Source organism: Nicotiana tabacum, chromosome 3 (genome assembly GCF_000715075.1).
Source record: "Nicotiana tabacum cultivar K326 chromosome 3, ASM71507v2, whole genome shotgun sequence".
In the NCBI taxonomy this organism is placed as follows: domain Eukaryota; kingdom Viridiplantae; phylum Streptophyta; class Magnoliopsida; order Solanales; family Solanaceae; genus Nicotiana; species Nicotiana tabacum.
The window spans coordinates 112,453,332-112,466,612 of NC_134082.1; positions in this window are offsets into that span (position 1 = coordinate 112,453,332).

Sequence of the window (13,281 nt, forward strand, 5' to 3'; positions counted from 1 at the left end):
GAAACGGGCCTAACCGCCACCTAATTGACCTCCCCCTCTAGGGTGACCCCTAGCTAACTGACCTCCACCCCTAGTTGGCTGGGCGGGTGGTGGTGAAGTAACTGGCACTAAAGCAGATGGTTGACTCCTCTGCTAAGATAAACCCGCAAGACTACGAGGACGTTGCCTCCACATATGACCCATCTCTCCACACTCATAGCAACTCCTGGGTGCTGCAGATGGGGACTGAAGGGAACCCCTAGCACCGGAATGACTAGCTGATGCACCTGGCATAGAAGAGCCCTGAACGGATGGAGCACGGGATGAACTCTAAGCTGGAAAGGCACTAAGTGATGACTGGCCCTGATGAGAACTGTGATAACCATGACCCGATGACGCCTCACGATAACTAGGGCAAGCTGGCTGAGCATGCTTGAATGGATGGCCTTTGTCGTGCTGAAACTGACCTCTCGAAGAAGCACCACCATAACTACCAGATCCTCGAGGCCTCTTGGCCTCCCTCTCATCTCGCTCCTGGCGACGAACTAACTCAATCTCACGAGCAATGTCAACAACCTCCTCAAAAGCAGCACCAGACACCCTTTCCCTGGTCATGAGAATACAAAGCTGATAAGTGAGGCCATCTACAAACCTCCTAATCCTCTCTCTATCTGTCGGAATCAACCAAATAGCATGACAAGCTAACTCGAATAACCTCATCTCATACTGCATCACAGTCATCTCTCCCTTACGCAACCACTCAAACTGTCTACACGGCTCCTCTCTACGAGACTGCGACATATACTTCTCTAGAAAGAGAACGGAGAACTGCTGCCAGGTAAGGGGTGCTGCACTAATAGGCCTACGCCTCTCAAAAGCCTCCCATCAAGTGAAGGCAGCTCTAGAAAACTGAAAAGTAGTGAAAGTGACCCCGCTGGTCTCCAGAATACCCGTTGTGCGAAGAATCCTCTAACATTTATCCAAGAAACACTGGGCATCCTCGCCCTCTACACCACTGAAGATCGGAGGCTGAAGTCTACCAAACCTCTCCAACCTACGCGTCCTCTGGCATGGAGAGAACTACATATTCCAGAGCAACTGCAACCGGCTAGGCTGGATGCGCCCCCGGTGTCTGAAGTCCCTGCACGACCTGCTCAGGTGTGCGAGCGACGGGAGTCTGATTGCCTCCCTGGCCTGAGAAGTAGCTGCGACTGTAGTAACTGAGACCGCCTGAGCTAGGCCAGTGCAAATTGATAGAATCTAAGCCAAGGCCTCCTGAAGACCCGGAATCACAATGGGCATAGCTGGTGCCTGATCTGGTGTTGCTGGAGCGTCCACAACTGGGACCTGATCCTGAATTGAGACAGTTGGTGGATCTACATGTGCTGCCCTAGCTGCTGTGCGGGCCACACCCCTGCCCCTACCGTGACCACGACCGCATCTTCGGCCTCTAGTGGCCACAGCTGGTGGTAATAGTGGTTGTTCATCCTAACCGGTAAAGCGTGTCCTCACCATCTGTGAGAGAATAGAATAATAGAAGTTTAGCACTCGGATCAACAAATTTGCAGGAGAAGAATTTCAAGAATATGAAGTTTTCCTAAAGGTTCTGCAGCCTCCCGAGGATAAATATAGACATCTCCGTACCGATCCGTGAGACTCTACTAAACCTGCTCATGACTCGTGAGACCTATGTAACCTAGGCTCTGATACCAACTTATCAAGACCCAAAACCCAGACCCGATCGTGATGGCGCCTCTCGTGAAGACAAGGCCAGCCAACACATTCCCAATTCATTTTTAAGCAATTAAGTAAAAAAACTAAGTCTTTAACATAATAATAAAAATCCCAAAATAAGGTAAACAATACAGTTGCAGAATAGACATAGCCCGACATCAGGGTATCACCAGTCATGAGCATCTATCATAAAACTACAAGTCTGAAAAAGAGTCTACACGACTATTAGATAACTAAAATAGAAGAAAATAAGATAGAGGGAGAAGCATTAGGCTGCAAATCACCGGGCAGATACCTAGTGAATCTCCGAAATCTGCTGGACACCTCTCAACCCTCACAAGTAGGACCTGATGCGCCTGAATCTGCACATGGGGTGCAGGGGGTAAAGTGAGTACTCCGACTCAGTGAGTAATAATAATAAATGCACACTGAATAATAAGAAACCACATAAAGGCATATCAACAAACTATAAAGAAGCAGTAAAAGCCAGTAAAAACAATGAAACAGTGAAAAATATGTAAAGTCACTTTAGTTTACTTAAAACTTCTTTGGAATGCCTTTTTAACAGTTAAGCAAGTAAATGACGGCAACAAGGAAAGATAAACATATAAAGAACCGCCCCTCGGGCACCATACTAACAGAATCAGCCCCTCGGGCTATATCTCATATCACAATGGGCACCCACACTCACTGGGGGTGTGCAGACTCCTGGAGGGGCCCCGTACGGCCCAAGCGCAATATCAAGCCATCTCGTGGAATAATCACATAGGCCCTCTGCCTCATATCAACAAGTCACCTCGTGGCGTACAAATCTTTAGGCCCTCGGCCTCATAATCATAATCAGTGTTTCCTCACAACATAGGCCCTCAGCCTTACTCAGTTAGAATCTTACAAGCCACTCGGGCAACAGTAAAACATGATGCTCAGCCCAAAATATCGTTAAAAATATCATTTTAAGTGTTAAAGCAGTGTAAACATGGCTGAGTTATGAAAACAGTAGAATATAGCATGACTGAGTACAAGTATAAAGTCAAAACAGTGAGGAAATATCAGTAAAAATCCCCTAAGGGTTCAAATAGTTGGCACGAGGTTCAAATAAGGCATTCACCCAAACATGATGATAGCAAATAGTTTTCAATCAAATACGCGGTAAAACAATCATTCGGGATGGACTAAGTCACATTCCCCAATGGTGGACGACCCCACGCTCGTCATCTAGCGTATGCGTCACCTCAATATAGCATAACAATGTGCAAATCCGGGGTTTCATACCGTTAGGGCAACATTTACAATCATTACTCACCTCTACCCGGTCCAAATCTCTAGCTCGCGATGCCTTTGCCCTCGAATTGGCCTCCGAATTCTCCAAATCTAACCAAAATCAGTGCAAAACCAACAAAATATGCTAAGGGAACAAACCCCACTCGAAAGAAATCAAATTACAACACAAATCCTGAAATTGGCTAAACCCGACCCCCGGGCCCATGCCTCGGATTCCGATAAAAATTACATCAATGGACTCCTTATCACTCCCCGAGTTCATTCATTCCAAAAGCATCAAAATCTAACCACAAACGACCCCTCAAATCCCAAATCTTAGGTCTCCAATTACAAGCCCTAATTCTTCAATATTAGGCTTAAATTCCATGATTAATTAGGTAGATTCACATAAGAATCGAGTATTAAGTCCATAAATCTTACCTCCAAGTGTTTCCCCTTGAATCCCTCTTTAATCCTCTTTAAAAAGCTCCAAAATCGCTCAAAAATGGTGGGAGTTAACCCCAAAATCGCGGACAAGATGACTATTTAAACATTCTGCCTAGGCTTCCAAACCTTCTTCATGAACGTGGTCAACGCCTCGCGTTTGCGAAGCACAATCTAACTTTGACCAAATGTTCCTCTTACGCGAATGCGTCCAGTCCTTCGCGAACACGATGGTTCCTCAGCCTAACCTTCGCGAACGAGCTCCCTCTCTCGCGAACGCGATAAACAAAACACGCTGAACCGCAGCTACTCAACTTCCTCTACGCAAACGCGGCACAACCTCGCGAACGCGATGCACGACCACCCCATCCCTTTGTGAATGTGGAGCCTCCCTCGCGAACGCAAAGGCTAAATCCTCAGCCTCACCAGTTAACCCATCGCGAACGCAAAGGTCATTTCTCTACAACACTGAACTGCAGTTTTCTGCAATTCTCAACATCTAGAAATGATCCGATTGACCATCCAAAACTCACTTGAGGCCCCCGGGACCTCAACCAAACATGCCAACATACCCCATAACATCATTCAAACTTGTTCCAACCTTCGGAACGCTCAAAATAATATCAAAATACCAAATTCGCATCGGATTCAAGCCTAATAATTCCAAAATTTTCAAAATTCACGCTTTTGATCAAAAAGTCTACCAAACCATGTTCGAATGACCTAAAATTTTGCACACATGTCCCAAGTAACACAACGGAACTACTGCAACTCCCGGAATTCCATTCTAACCCCTATATTAAAATCTCACCTATCAATCGGAAAACGCTAAAAATCCAATTTCGCCAATCCAAGCCTAAATCTACTTCGGACCTCCAAACACATTCAGATCACACTCCTAAGCTCCAAATCACCTCCCGAAGCTATCCGAACCATCGAAACTCACATCTAAGCCCTCTAACTCATAAGTCAACATCCGGTTAACTTTTTCAACTTAAGCTTCCTCCAAAAAGACTAAGTATCTCAAACCTTACCAAAACCTTTCTGAACCCGAGCCAACCAACCTGATCACACCTAGAACCGATAACCAAAGTAATAAGAAGCAGAAATGGGGAAACCGAGTGGTAACTCATGAGACGATTTGCCGGGTCGTCACACCGGGCAGTGCTTAAACCCAGATTTTCACAATAAGGGATTGAGTAAATGCAGTGTGGAGTAGTCAGCCCCAGTGTGCCAGAGTTCCAAAAGATCTTAAGAGAATCCCAAGGTAGTACACACACTGGAGGGGCAGAACCTAGGGACTTAAGAGTAGAGTGACAGTGCTTGACATAGTTCTGACAAGTTTTTGACAAGAAAGCAGTGCTGAAATGACTCTATAAGTAAAGAGGTTTTATGAATAAATAATAAGAACTAATTTGGTAGTAAAGTAGTTTGAAAACAATGTGAATACTTTTAAAAAAATCAACAAAGAGTCTCATTGTTATAGAACAAACAGGTATAGCATCACTCAACAACAAATTTCACCCAGGGGTTGTGAGAATTGGGGACACATAGAGCAGATAACAATAGGATGCACAGAGATTTTCAAAGGTCTTGTAGGATTAATAAGGTCTCACCATCTGTGAGAGAATAGAAGACAAAAGTTTAGAATTGTGATGTCAAAATATCGCACAACAAGAAAATCAAATGAAGTGGAATTTTCCTAATAGTTACATAGCCTCTCATAGATAAGTACAGACGTCTCTGTACCGATCAGCGAGACTCTAATAAACCGACTTGTGATCTATGACTCCTATGAACCTAGAGCTCTGATACCAACTTGTCATGACCCCGGTTCACCCTCCGTGACCATCGTGACGGCACCTAGTCTCTACGACTAGGTAAGCCTAAATTGCGGAAGAAAAACCAAAACTTGCGGAAGTAAAACAATTTAAAATAGAAATAAAGTAGTAATAGTGTTTAAATGTGCCACTCGGCATACACCACGTTTAACTCTCAATACCAAAACATAAATCCAAGACCCAGAAACCCACTAATCACAAGCTAAGATTAATACTACATAGCTCTAACTCCGGAATGTCTAATAAGAACAGAAAAATACAGAAGGGCTAAATACTAAAAGCAGGAATAGAAAGGGACTTCTCGGTCTGCGGACGCATCAGATGTACCTCGAAGTCTCTAGAGCAGTCGCCTCCTCAAGGATGATAGGCCTGAGTAGCGGTACCTGGATCTGCACATGAAAAACATGCGCACAAGGGGCATGAGTACACCACAGCGGTACTCAATAAGTGCCAAGCCTAACCTCGGTTGGGTAGTGACGAGGAAGGTCAGGTCCCTACTGAGGTTAAATAAATAATAAGATGATAGGATAAGATAAACAGTACAATTTAGAATCTACAGTAAGAAGGAGTACAATAACGTAAATAGAAATAAAGGCAAACACCAGGAAGTACCACTCATAGCAAGGATGATAGCCGGGGATCTCTTGGTATCCCGAGGATCTCTTGGTATCCTCATTGTATCCTAGGAATCTCTTGGTATCCCGACTAGGGATCTCTTGGTATCCCGAGGATCTCTTGGTATCCTCAATATATGCTAAGGATCTCTCGATATCCTGAGGATCTCTTGGTATCCTCAATATACGTGCCAGGGATCTCTTGGTATCCCGCACCTCAGTTCAGATCATAAATACGTACAGGGGATCTCCCGGGATGTCGTCCCGTAGTCCCAAAGTTTTTACTTTGCTAAACTCCGTGCCAAGTAAACAGTTAATTCTAGCGTAAAATGCTTCACGTAATGCAATTAAGGCAGTTTAAGCAAATAGGCAATTAAGTCAACTAAACATGCTTCTCTAAACTAGCAACATGCTAAATTCACAAGTAGAATAAAACAGAAAAAAAGAATTCAATTGAAATACTTAAGGAAAACCCGAATTTTCAACAATTAGCTCAAGTACGCACTCGTCACCTCACGTACAAGGCATTTAAATTATCAAATATATCATAACCTAAGAGGAAGGTCCCCCACACAAGGTTAGACAAGTCACTTACCTCGAACCCGCTCAAAATCAACCCGAAACCATGCTCTTGCCATGAGTACTCGACTCCAAATGGCCAAAATATATTCAATTCAATTGCATAATGTAAACAACACTTCAAGTAACTAATTCTACAATTAAATTCTAAGCTAATACGCAAAATTAGGTAAAATGACCAAAACGCCCCTCGGGACCACGTCTCAAAATCGGGTAAAATTTACATTTCTAGAATCCTCACACACCCACGAGTCTAACCATACCAAAATTATCCAAATCCAATGTCAAATCCCCAATCAAAACTCGAATTTTTGGTCTAAGAACTTTCCCCAAATTTTCATACAAATTCCAAAATTAAATAATGAATTCATGTTTGGATTAATGGGTCACAAGCAAAAAGGGGTTAAGAATCCTTACCCAATCGATATCTCTAAAAATTCCTCAAAATCTCGCTTAAATCCGAGCTCCAAAGCTTAAGTTTTGATAAAAATGGCTAAACCCTCGATTTTGAAATTTTATATTCTGCCCAGGTATTTCCTTCTTCGCAAACGCGAGGTTACTATCGCGAACGTGATGCACTAAAGTTCCACTGGCCAGTTTCCCTCTTCGCGAACACGATGCCTGAGCCGCGAACGCGATGTTCAGTTCTCTTCCCCTACGCGAACGCGAGACTGACTTCGCGAACGCGTAGGCACCAAGTCCTACAGCCTCGTGAACACGTAAGCTGATTCATGAACGCGAAGAGTAAATTCCTCACCATCCCCAGCTCCTCTTCACGAACGTGAGACCCCACTCGCGAACGCGAAGAAGGAAACCAGAACTGTATTGCTGCAGATTTTTCTACAATTTCTCTAGTTCCAAAATAATCCGTTGAGCATCCGAAACACCCCCGAGGCCCCCGGGACCTCAACCAAACATGCAGACCAATCCTAAAACATCGTTCAAACTTGTTCCAACCTTCGGAACAGTCAAAACAACATCAAAACAATTTTCAACGGATTCAAGCCTAAGAATTCCAAAAACTCTAAAAATACGCTTTTGATCAAAAAGTATATCAAACCTCGTCCGAATGACCTGAAATTTTGCACGCACGTCACGTTAAACACTACGGAGCTACTCCAACTTCCGGAATTCCATTCCGACCCTCGGATCAAAATCTCACTATCGAACCGGAAACTTCAAAAGTTCAACTTTCGGCATTGCAAGCCTAAATTAGTTACGGACCTCCAAAACACAATCCGAACATGCCCCTAAGCCTGAAATCATCTAACGGAGCTAAGGGAATCATCGGATTTCCATTCCGAGGCTGTCTTCTCATTGTTCCGACTACGGTCAACTTTCCAACACTAAAGCTCTCATTTAGGGACTAAGTGTCCCAAAACTCTCCGAAACTCGACACCGAACATCCCGGCAAATCAAAATAGTAGAATTAAACTTGGGAAAAGCAGTTAATTGGGGATCGGGGCATTATTCTTAAGACGACCGGCCGGGTCATCACAAAATCATCGTGCCTATGGGTATGGTTGTCGTGGCATGGTCACGATACATAATTCCCAATTCGAGTGTGTGTTTCACGTGACTCGACCATAACTTCAAATAATAATAATAATAAACATGTTGTAAATTGAGGGTGTATTTCACGTGGCGCGGTTTGCAATGTGTACCAGAACGACAAGTGTACGACATCATAACTTGTTCAAGAAATAATTCCATAAATACTAAAAGATAATTAAATTAATTAAAAACGGATAAAAGTTAAAAATGCACAATAGGTTTAAAACATGTATTAAATCAGATAATCAGGCCAATTATTAATAGTTGAATGACCGTGCTAAAACTACAGAACCCGAGCATACCTAACTCCTTCTTCCGGGTTAACAGAATTCCTTACCCAGTCTTCTGTGTTCGCAGACCAAAAACAGTGTCAAATTTCCTCGATTTGGGATTTAAAATAAACGAGTGACTTGGGACATCAAAATAATATCCCAAGTGGCGACTCTGAATTAAATAATCCCATTTCGATTATTGCCACTTTAATTGGAAAAACTCCTTATCCGTCGGAAAAAAGGAGGTGTGATAGCTCTGGTGACTCTGTTGGGGATCGAACCCAAAATCTCTGGTTCAGGATTCAGAATTCGAGCTTAGAATAACTGTTATACTTGGCTTTCGTTTATTATCTGATTTTTACGTGTTTGAGCCTAATGTGCTAATTGCCGCTTTTTACCGCTTTGATATTTTGTGAACTGTATATAAAACTATTACGAAACCCTTCTTCTCTCTGAGTCTTCTAACTCTTCGAGGAAGTGCACGCTGGCGTGACTTCTTTTATGTTTGTGTCATACCCTAATTTAGAACGAGGATCAGATCAGTTACAAAACTCGATGGCCTTTTGGTTACCGGTACGTTGCCCCCCTCGGCTGGAGTTGTCTGCTCGGATAAGCCAGGTCTAGAATAATATACCCAGGTTTTAAACCTATAATAACATAGTGTCATGCCGGATCCCTAGTAGGAACGCTTGTTTGCAACACGTGCATTTGAGTTTGGGGACTCAATGTAACGACCCGGCTGGTGGTTTCGTGAGTTATAGCCCCCTTTCCCACATTTCTGCTTCGTTTTGTGTTCATCAGCTGTATTTTATCGAATCGTGTCGGTTGATTCAGGTCCGGAGTGGTTTCGGTGTGGAATGAGACAATTAGTCTCCTATTTAGAAGTTTAAGCTGAAAAAGTCAACCAAAAGTTGACTTATGAGTAATCTATCTCGGATTTGGATTTTTATGGTTCGGTTAGCTCCATTAGGTGATTTTGGACTTGGGAGCGCGTCTGGAATGTAGTTTCAAGGTCCGTGGTAAAATTAGGCTTGAATTGGCAAAATTGAAAATTTAGCTATTTTGATCGGCAGTGGAAAATTTGATATCGGGATCAGAACGGAATTTTGGAAGTTGGAGTAAGTTTGTAGTGTCATTTGTGACGTGTGTGAAAAATTTCAAGTCATTCGGAGGTGATTTAGTAGGTTTCGGCGTCGTTTGCGGAATTTGGAAGTTTAAAAGTTCTTAGGCTTGAATCCGAGAGTAATTTGGTGTTTTGATGTTGTTTTTGAGTGTTCCGAAGGTTCGACTAAGTTTGTATGTTGATATGTGACTTGTTAGTATTATTTTTTAAGGTCCTGAGGGCCTCGTGTGTGTTTCGAATGGTTGACGGTTTGGTTTTTGGTGTTTGAGAGTTGGTGAAAACTGCTGGTAAACTGCACCTGCGGAGTGGGAAACGCAGGTGCAAGGTCCGTAGAAGCGGAAAGAGGCTCGCAGATGCGGGCAGGAGTTGTTTGGGCTGGATGCACAGGTGCAAGTGTAGGAGTCGCACCTGCGAGACCGCAAGTGCGAGATGTTGGCCGCAGATGCGGATTTTGAGGAGTAAGTGGAATCTGCACCTGCGATGGTTTTTCCGCAAATGCGGCCTCGTAGAAGCGGAAATTTTGACCGCAGATGCAGTTTTGCTAGGCAGAACCTATAAATTGAAGACTTCGCGAATTTTGCTCATTTCCACCATTTTTGAAGACGGGTTTGGAGCTTTTTGGGTGATTTTGAAAAGGGATTATCAGTGAGGTTTGTTCTTGAGCCCTAATACATGTATATGTAGTGATTTTTCATTGTTTAATTATGTAATTAGTGAAGATTATGGGTGAAAATAAGGGGTTAGGGCTTGGGATTTTGAAGAGTTTGATTTGAGGATTTGAGGGGTCAAATGGAGTCAGATTTTGATAAATTTTGTATGTATGGACTCGTGAGTGAATGGGCTTTCTAGTTTTGTGAATTTTTTTGGATTTCGAGACGTGGTCCCGGGTGCTGGGTTTGAGTAGATTTCGAGATTTGTGTCTAATTTGATAGTTTTTCTCGTGGAATTCATTCCATTAGCGCATATTGATGGTCTTGTTCTTGTTGTGAATAGATTCGGAGCGATTGGAGGCCGAGTTGAGAGGCAAGAGCATTGCGGAGTAGAGATTTGACCGGTTTGAGGTAAGTAATGATTGTAAATCTAGTCCTGAGGGTATGAAACCCTGGATTGCGTATCATTTTACTATTTTTTAGGTGATGCACATGCTAGATGACGGGCGTGTGGGCGTGCACCATTGGGGATTGTGACTTGGTCCATCCCGTTTTTATGCACTCCCAGCTAGACCAGATACTATTGCTTCAGATGTTGTGATCACAGGTATTGTCTCAGTTTGCCACAGGGATGCCTCTGTATTATTTGATCCTGGTTCCACTTTTTCATATGTGTCATCATATTTTGCTCATTATTTGGATACACCCCGCGAGTCTCTTGTTTCATTTGTTCATGTATCTACTCTTATGGGCTATACAATTGTTGTGGAACACGTATATCTGTCTTGTGTGGTGACTATTGGGGGTTTGGAGACACGAGTAGACCGCATGCTGCTTAGTATGGTTGATTTTGATGTGATATTGAGCATGGATTGGTTGTCTCCGTGTCATGCTATTCTGGGCTGTCACGCTAAGATGGTAACTTTGGCTATGCCGGGGGTGTCATGATTGAGTGGTGAGGTTCATCGGATTATGTTCCCAGTAGAGTGATCTCATTTTTGAAGGCCCGGTGGATGGTTGGGAAGGCTTGTCTTTTTTATTTGGCCTTTGTGAGGGATGTCAGTGCAGAAACTCCTACCACTGATTCAGTTCCGGTGGTGAGGGATTTTCTAGATATGTTTCCTGCAGACCTATCGGGCTTGCCACCAGTCAGGGATATTGACTTCGGTATTGATTTGGTGTTGGGCACTCAGCCCATTTCTATTCCACTGTATCGTATAGCACCGGCAAAGCTAAAGGAGCAGCTTCAGGAACTCCTTGATAAGGGATTTATTCGGCCTAGTGTGTCGCCTTTGGGTGCGCCTGTTCTATTTGTAAAGAAGAAGGATGTCACTATGAGAATATGCATTGATAACAGGTAGTTGAACAAAGTCACAATCAATAATAAGTATCCTTTGCCTCGTATTGACGATTTATTTGACCAGCTTCAGGGAGCGAGAGTGTTCTCCATTGATCTCAGGTCAGGGTATCACCAGTTGAAGATCAGGAACTCGAACATTCTTAAGACAGCTTTCAGGACCCGATATGGTCATTATGAGTTCCTTGTGATGTCTTTTGGGCTGACCAATGCCCCAGCAGCGTTCATGCATTTGATGAACAATGTGTTTCGACCTTATCTTGACTCTTTTGTTATTGTATTCATTAATGATATCCTGGTGTACTCTCATAGCCAAGAGGAGCACGCCAAGCATTTGAGAGTTGTATTGTAGCGGTTGAGGGAGGAGAAGTTTTATGCAAAGTTATCAAAGTGTGAGTTTTGGCTCAGTTCAGTGGCGTTCTTGGGGCACGTGGTGTCCAGTGAGGGTATTCAGGTTAATTCGAAGAAGATAGAGGCAGTCTAGAGTTGGCCCAAGCCGTCCTCAGCCACAAAGATTCGTAGCTATCTTGGTTTGGTGGGTTATTACCATCGGTTCATTTAAGGATTTTCATTTGTGTCATCATCCTTGACCAAATTGACCTAAAAGGGTGCTCCTTTCAGGTGGTCGGATGAGTGTGAGGCGAGCTTTCAGAAGCTCAAGACCGCCTTGACCACGGCAGAAGAAATGAGGGTTTGAACTCAAAACTTGGAAAAATGATTTGGAGCTCGATTGTGGGTGATTTCTCGAGGGGTTTTGAAGGAGAAGCATCGGATAATGATTTCTATCTTGATTTTGATCTTAGAACATTAATCCATTGTTGTTTTCCTCTTCTAATTAAGGAATTTGGGTGTAAAAGTTGTGAAATGGGAGAAACGTTCCCCCATTAAAAATCCGGTATTTGAGTGAGATTTTGACGTCGGATTTTGGTGATTTTTGTTCGAGTGTGTTCGTGAGTGATCGGGGGTTCTGAATTTTTAAATTTTATCCAATTCCAAGACATGGGCCCGAAGGACGTTTTGGGCGATTTTCTTAATTTCACGTGTTAGCTTCGAATTAATTAGTTGAATTAGTTACTTGAAGTTATATTTATATTATGTAATTAATTTGAATAAATTTGGGCCATTTGGAGCCGGGTACTCGTGGCAAGAACGTGATTTCAAGTTGATTGAGTTGGTTCGAGGTAAATGGCTTGCCTAACCTTGTGTGGGAGAACTCCCCTTAGGATTTGGTATTTTTGTTATATGTGTACGTGAGGTGACGAGTGCGTACACGTGCTAATTATTGAAATCCCGTTTTCATTAAGCTAATACCTATGTTTTCTTGTAATTTACCAAATACTTGTACTTGAAGCCTCTTGTTTAGATTAGGAAAAGCATGCTTACGTGACTTAATTGTCTTACTTGCCTTAATTGCCTACTTGTACTCTGTGCAGCATATTAGAGTAGAAATTTCCTGTTAATTCTTGAATAGAACTGTATATTCTACTGAGATGGTTGTGTGTTTACTTTGGGACTATAGGATGATATCCCGTGAGATCCCCCTGCTTGTTTACTTTGGGACTACGGATCGTTATTCTGGTAGATCCCCCTGCACATTTATGATTGGGGCTAGGGACAACACCTGGTAGATTCTCCGTACTGGATATTTACTTTGGGACTACGGATTGGTATTTCGGGAGTTTTCCTTGCACATTTATGATTTGGACTATAGGACGATATCCCGGGAGATCCTCTAGGTATTTACGTTTGGGACTACGAGAAAATATTCCGGGAGATCCCCTATCTATTTCTGTGTATTGAGTTAGATTCTTTCTGTGATTTTATTCGTTATAGACTGTTAGCACTTTAATTATATTGTCGTATTCTATACTGCT